We start from the raw sequence: 6,883 nt of genomic DNA, 5'->3' as shown, positions 1-6,883 counted from the left end.
TCATTTTATCCTATTAGGAAAATAAAGTATACACATTTATTTGTTTATTATTATTGTTGTACTTAAGCTGGAGAAAGAAAAGAATGAAAAGACTCTTTCTCAAGGTAACTCAGAGAGTGGAAAAGTATAAATAAAGCAATGATCATGGATGACTTCTTGAGTAATGGTTCATCACCATTTTCTCTCATTAGAGTAAATACAAGAGGAAAAATGTTAGGAAATTAAGAAAAGTATAAAATCACCCCAGAGGAATAATACGCAGTGAAAAGAATTCTTCTATTTATCTCTAGTGGCAAATGTCAAAGAATTATTTTACAAAGAAGCAAAAAGGAGGAGAAATATCTGAATTTTCTTTGACGGATTTCTTTTTCTATTTGAACTTGATTATGCAGCAGAAATGGATTTCTCATTTTGAAACCAACAAAGGGTGGCATTTTGGCCTTCTCACTCTGACCTTGTGTGGATTTTCTATTTGCATATTCCATCTCAAGTGCAGTATTTCTCAGTATCAAGGACTAGATACACAGCAGAGCTGTGCTGCTCAATGTATCATCTGTTCACAATGGTTTTGCATAATGGCTCTATGTTGCTTGGAGATGTGCACTTAATTGCAGCAATCCATACAATACTCTGTAATGCTCCACACCTTAATTAGCTCTTCCACATATTAAGGGGATGCAAGGAGAGGGAAAATTCATCTACATGTTAAAGGAGAATTCACATATTTTTTCCTCAACTGATATGTCATAAAATATTAAATGACATTTCCTTTACTCTTAAGACTTTTTGAAGAGTAAAGTATGAATAAATTCTACACATCTTTTGCCACAGTGGGAGGGGAATAGTTTATTTAAAACAAGGGCAAACTGAGGAAAAATTATCCTATCCTAATGTCAAATTTAATGCATGTGCTCTTTACCTTGGCTTTCAAAATTGAAAATTAGCATAGATATCTGGACATACTATCTTAATAAGAACATCATTAATTATAATATTCTTTAAAGATCACTGTAGAGCCACAGTTGGTTTTAATTTCATATTTAGAAATATCAATTTTAGCTGTTTAATTTGATAAGGTAAAACATATAGAGAAAAAAACCTATGATGATAACACAGAAATTTTTATTAAAAATTTCAAATTTATTAAAATTTGTCTATGCTCAATCTTTGTCAGTGCTAGATTTTTTTTCTATTTTATAAAAATAAATTTTGAAACATATTTCTGATAGGATTTAAAATGCAAACAAGTAATATTAAAGATACACCAAGATATTATTGACATATAGTGTTAGCATCTCTTTGAGGCACTATATATTCTAAATAATTTTTTATTTTATCTAAGTCTCAAAACTTTATGATGTAAATATTTTTAAGCAAAATTTATAGAAAGAATCTATGGCGTCAAAAAGGTTAAGAAACTTGATAGGGCATAAATACTAAATGGCACAAATACTAAATCTGGCACTGACAAAGACTGAGCAGAGATATTTAGTTTGATTCTGAGTACTGAAAGGAGAATAGCAATAAGGATGGTCAGAATCGAGAAGGACATAGATAAGTTTATATAACTTCCTGTTTTACACTAAAATGCATACTTCAAGTGAACTTCTCAAGTACATTTAGTTTGAAATATGTTAGAACTTCATACATGTCCAATGATAAATGAAATTGATAACTGAATTATAACAGAATGAAATTTTCAGAAAAAATGGAAAAAATAGCAGAAAAGAAGTATTCAGACCATTCTTTTAGTTATTTTCCTGACATCAAATTTCTTTGTATATCATGAAGTTATGATATGATTATGATAAAATTATGATATGATTCAATCTGTTATACTAACCAAGATATAATTGCATGGATTTTATGACCTATATAAAAAAGAATTAAACTTTAATCATTTATTTCATCATGACAACAATCTTTAATATAACTTATAAAAATAGAATAAATATACTTTTGGTTCATAAGTGTGATGATTATTGGGTGTTCATGTGGCTGGTGTGGGAGATGTGCCTTGCTCTACATCTTGTCACTACATCTGCACATTACTTATCTGTTGTCAAAAAAAGGCTAAGGAAGGTATTTTATTAGGTAAATTTAAACTCCTTCCTTCTCTCTTGAGTTCTTATTTCTTTTTAATAAGTGATATAATTCCACCTTACTCTGATCTCTCCACCTGGGGCCCATGAGCCACCCTAGAAATTGTCTAAAAAGAACAAAAAGAATTATCTTTCTTATTACCTTCCAATACATATCACATACTGTCCTGTTCAATTTTCAATTTAACATACTGTCTTGTTTAATTTTCAATTTTTTTATTTTTTATTTTTTTTACAATTCTAAACCAACTAAAGGATGAAGTCTAACTCTAAATAATGACATATCTGAACTTTCTTGATCTCTTTACCCTCTTCACATAATTCCAGTATATTATATTTTCACTTCCTTAAACACAGTTGCTTCAAAATACGTTCAGGCCTCATATCCTGGATAAAAATTTACAGAATAGCCCTGAAAAACTACCCTAAACTGTTTAATTATTGTATTTTGCACATAAAAGTGAACACAAATTTTTCATTATGTGGATTTACCATTTTCAGAATGTTAATAGTATTTGTATGAATGTCAATGTTAATTTTTTCTTAAAAGCATAAATACCAAAAGAAATTGATAAAAAATTCTTTAAAATTATTAAGGTACCAAGTAATTATAACAAAACTATTTTTATTAAACAGATGGAAGTCTGATGGCTTTGACAAATAGATAACATAGAAATCAAGATTCAGTGAGGGAAGGAGAGAAAGAGAGAAGCACACAGGCAACTTCACATAAAAAGTAGCTTTGAGGGCTGGGATTTGCTCGCCTAGTGTGGGTGGGACCTGGGTTTGATCCTCAGCACCACATAAAAATAAAGGCATTGTGTTCTGTCAATGTACACCTAAAAAGTATATATTAAAAAAAGAGTAGCTTTGAGTACTAAAAAGTTACGCAGTCTGGCTGTTACGCAGTCAGTTACGCAGACTGGCTGGGCACAATTCAGGAGCCACTTGTCAAAAGAAACTAACTTTATTTTTAGAACTACACACGCCAAACAAAACAGCTCCTCAGGAAAAAACCCTCAGAGCCCAACTGCCACCACCGGCTTCCCACAAGCCACACACACCAACCCAGCCTCTTCCTCCCACAATCCTCCTGCTCTTGAGGCTGATTGGCTGGGTGGCATGAGCGGAGCCAAAAAAGTCCCCCAATGAGCAGCTCCGTGGTCTGAAAGGGCAGGGAAACAGCCCAATGAGCATCACCGCAGAGGAGCCAATCAGCTAGATGTTGCTAGATGTTGCTGGGGCTGCTGTGAGCCAATCATCAGCTGGTAGTCTGAAAGGGCCGGGAAACAGCTCAATGAGCATCTCCAATGAGCATCACCGCAGAGGAGCCAATCAGCTAGATGTTGCTGGGGCCAATGTGAGCCAATCATCAGCTGGCAGTCTGGAAGTTTGGGGGCAGCTGGAAGTTTGCTGGGGCCCCTTCGGCTGTGGCTCTCAACAAATTTTTAAACAATAAATCTCTAAGACAACATGGATCTGAAAGTTTTTATAATTCTTACACTTTTTTAAAAAATTCTAAGTCAAGAACTTTAACACACACAAAAAGAATTCTGAGTTAGAACAACCACAGGAAAAAAAACTTAAAAAAAAAATGTTTAGGAAAACTGAGAGCTACCAAAGGTTTATATTGCACCAGAGCCAGTACAAATGTGTTTAGGATAGCAAATATTTTAGTATATGAGAAGATAAATCTATACACAACATACAGAATGAACTTCAGTTTCACATAATTCACATATTGTTATTGTTTGTTGTGAGGCTTTTAAGAAATACAAATATCTTAAAAGAAACAACTGAACCTTGCCAATATAGTATGAATTCTTGCCAAAAATGAACATATGTAGGTTTAACTCTTTAAGTATATTCTTTGCCAAAAAGAAAAGATGTATACTAAATAAGATTTATTTAAGTTTTCTAAAGTTAAATAGCAAAAATGCAATTGAATAAGTGATATTCTAAAATTGTTGGCTCTTGAAATATGCATCTTTTTTAACAAATTGAATTAGGAATGATGAGATTTTAGAAAAATCTTATCAATTTTAAGGAAGCTAGCTACTTTAATTTAAGTACCTTTTAACTCAAAAACTTGGCAACTCAGAGATGTCACATGACTCAATTATATGCATGTTTAAGAACTGTATCAATTCAACACACACTCATTCAAATGCACATTTTACTGAGCACTATACCAATATCAATGGAGGTCATAAAAGCATTAAAATACTGTTGCTATCATGGAGGATTTTATAGTCTAGTTGGAAATTCAAGACCCTAGAAATAACAGCAAACAAAAGGAAGTGCATAAAAATGTAGCTTAAAAGAGAGTCACAATAATGGTGGGTGCTTAAACAACATTTTTGGCTATGAATTAGCTTGAGTATGGCTTCATTATTGCATTAGCATTCTTCAAATATAACACCATGCATAAAAAGAGCATAATTTCATTTGGAAAAACAACAACAATAACAAAATAATGGAAAATAACTTTATTCCCAGAGAGTGTTATTAAAGTCAAAACACTAAATAAATGAATCTATACAAAGTATTCTTTCATGTAAATGCTAAAATTAATTAAAACAAAATAGTCATGTTTAGTAAGGGGAAAGACACCAATAAGTTGTAAAAATATTAAAACTAACATGAATAGAGAAAATCATCAAAGAGCAGCATTTGTTTTCATAAAAAAACAGTTTCTCCAATTAATAATTATTTTGAGTTTTGGTGAGTGGGAAAAAGTTCCAAATATCAGAGCTAAGGAAGAACTTTTTGAAAGTGTCATCATTAGAGAGAAATGAGGAAATCAGAATATGCGACTCTTTCATTAGAAAGGCCTGGGGACTCATCCAACCTGAAGGCAATGGAGGAGCCTCTGCCCTGCTAAATAAAACTTTCACAGCATTCAGATCTCACAGATCTTCTCTTTTCATTTTCATCCATTTTGCATCTTCTTTTTCTTTCTAATCTTATTTCTACTAGAATTTTAGCTTTTCCAATGAATTGTCTTACTCTTTTCATCTTACATATATGGTTTGGTTTCTTCACTGGAATTTTGGTTTTGCTTTTATTCTAAGATGCATTTCACTCAAATTTATTTCTTAGCTCTAAATACTACTCTCAGATTTTAAGCCCAGTTGAGCTAATTTTCTTTTTCTTTTATCGCTTTTGATTTCTATATCTCCTATCAATATATTTCTTCTGAACTTAAGGTCAGAAAAGTTAGGGGGTAGCCTCCATTCTGTTTAGTCTGAAATATTGACATTTCCTTTTGCAAGCTTGTGTTTTGCTAGTGATCAATACAAAAGAGAAAAAAAACAGCAGAAATAATAAATTGATAACTCATTGCTATAAAATTTAAGTTCAGTCTTAAAACCAGTTCCAAAATAAAAATATAGTGACATAAATATGTACAAAAGATTTGATTTTATTATCATATTTTAACTGACTCATGTTTTCATCTAAAATATTTTGAGAGGTCTCCAAAAAAATCAATCAAAGTATACATTTATATTAACATCAGAAAACTCTTTCTCTCTATTTAAAAAGATGTCATCCACTCAAACTCATTTCTACCTCTAGTGTGGTGCCTTAAGGCTATCATATTCTATAGTCCTAAGAATAAATTTGGGATGCTTTCTTGGGAACTTTTAAATACTAGAGATATATAGAAATAATTTTGGCTTTGAGAAAAGAAGCCTATTCTTTATTTTACTGTTTAGAGAGTACAATTAGTCTACATTGCTTTTCTCCTAGGATACTATAATTTTGGCAACTTTTCCATTCATTGTTCTTACCCAAGGTACACGTGGGCCACAGACTTTGAAATAGAAAAACATGCTCCATTTGAAGGACAAAGGTTTGTCCTAGTCTAGCCTCAGTGAAATTTACAAATGTGGGGGATGCTTCAAGAAAATTGGGCAAAAAAACGTGAAAGAAAATAAAAACCATTCTCAGCTCACTAATGGAATGAAGAAATATATTTTTGTGTTTTATTTTTAAAATGGGGACTATCTCATAATCTCTGAAAACCAGCACAATGTCAGAAAAAAATTATTGCTTAATAAAACCACAGCAACAATCACAGCTTACCAACAATAACTCTGAGGTTTATTTTTGCCCTTCTCTAATCCAAAGAGTCTCTCTTATTTTTGGAGCATAGTGCTGTCTCTGGCTAATACAAGTTTCCCTAGCCAGTGTCTCTCACAGGCAGGTAATCTAAGAATGGCAGAAGGCATGAAGACTGTCATTGTAGGTTCTTTGCATGGCTTCCCATTATACAGGAAAGTACCTCTTATCTTCTCTGGGACTCATTTTTTTCTCCTCTTAAATTACAATAATAATTAAACTTACTTTCTAGGGTTTCTTGGGAAATTAAAATAACTAATAGAAAGAGTGATCCATGCACTTGTTAAATTAGTTTTCTTACTTCCCTCTATTCTCTCTGTATTAGTCAAGGTTCATTAGAAAAACAGATTCAATAGATTGTTTGCGTGTGTGTGTGTGTGTGTGTGTGTGTGTGTGTTTGTGTGTGTGTGAGAGAGAGAGAGAAGAAGAAGAAGAAGAAGAAGAAGAAGAAGAAGAAGAAGAAGAAGAAGAGGAGGAGGAGGAGGAGGAGGAGGAGGAGGAGGAGGAGGAGAGGAGAGGTAGCGGGAGGAGAGGGGATACAGCTTTAGTTTTAGGCATTTGCTGAGATTGATAATTCTAAAATCTGCAGAGCACTCCTGTGGGCTAGAAAAGAGATGATGATGTAGTTTCAGTCTAAAGGAAGTCTGGCAGCAGAA

The 6,883-nt window shown here is 32.7% G+C and overlaps 1 pseudogene; it reads left to right on the top strand.

Moving 5' to 3' along the window:
* Nucleotides 1-1,953: 1,953 nt before the first annotated feature.
* Nucleotides 1,954-2,062, top strand: LOC143387869 (small nucleolar RNA U13; annotated as a pseudogene).
* The last annotated feature ends 4,821 nt before the right edge of the window (nt 2,063-6,883 follow it).

This window comes from Callospermophilus lateralis, unplaced genomic scaffold, assembly GCF_048772815.1.
Source record: "Callospermophilus lateralis isolate mCalLat2 unplaced genomic scaffold, mCalLat2.hap1 Scaffold_144, whole genome shotgun sequence".
Lineage (NCBI taxonomy): Eukaryota > Metazoa > Chordata > Mammalia > Rodentia > Sciuridae > Callospermophilus > Callospermophilus lateralis.
The sequence above is the reverse complement of the archived record's forward strand: the minus strand, read 5'-3'. Positions and strand labels throughout refer to the sequence as shown.